The sequence below is a fragment of the Dendropsophus ebraccatus genome, chromosome 10 (genome assembly GCF_027789765.1).
Source record: "Dendropsophus ebraccatus isolate aDenEbr1 chromosome 10, aDenEbr1.pat, whole genome shotgun sequence".
Lineage (NCBI taxonomy): Eukaryota > Metazoa > Chordata > Amphibia > Anura > Hylidae > Dendropsophus > Dendropsophus ebraccatus.
In genome coordinates, this window is record NC_091463.1 from 93,035,587 (window position 1) to 93,036,482 (window position 896).

An 896-nucleotide genomic window follows, 5' to 3' on the forward strand; every position below is an offset into this window, starting at 1 on the left:
TTGCTGGGATCAGAAGGAATAAACAATCATAGTAACGATCGCAATAACGATCGTAACTAACGATTATCGTTCTGTGTAATGTCATGAATGATTTCAGGTTTATGATAAACAATCGCAAACGAGATTGTTTATCGTTAATCGTTAAAAATCGCTCTGTGTAATAGGACCCTTATTCTCCGGCTGCCTAGGATCTTTATGCTGCTCCCTGCCGCTCCACCCCAGGTGCCTGAAAAAATTGGATCCAGTCCTGGGACACTGGAAGAACCAATGAATAATTTTGCACAGTACATTCAGGCTAAGGCCCCTATTACACACACATTTATCAGACAGATTTTTGAAGCCAAAGCCAGGAACAGTCTATAAAACAGGGAACAGGTCATAGGAAACAGGAAAGACTGAGATTTCTCCTCTTCTCACATCCATTCCTGACTTGGCTTCAAGAATCTGTCAGATAATCTGTCTTGTGTAATAGGGCCCTTAGTCTGGCTCTGCTAAAATCAACTGAAGGATCTGTTCACACTTCGGGATTTGATCCTTATTTATGACCGGAAAATCATGAAGTGTAAAGATAGCCTGAGGCCTCATCCCCACATCATTTTCTTCTGGTTTACAGACAGAAAAAGAACCCATTGTTGTCTATGGGTCATCCACACGTCCATTATGTGAGGCCGTTGATCTGTTCTGCCAGAAATTAGGGCTGGCACTTATATGTTCCGTTTTGAGGTCTCGCCCGCGGCTATGTGTGTAACTGTTAAATCCCATGTCAGACAATACGTCCTTAGCACCAGTCTGTATCCAGTCCACCATTTTGTAATCGAGGTCTGGTCTACTAACTATGTAACCAGGTGCGGACACTGCGTGTGACTACTCATCCAGTCATATCACACAAGAACATA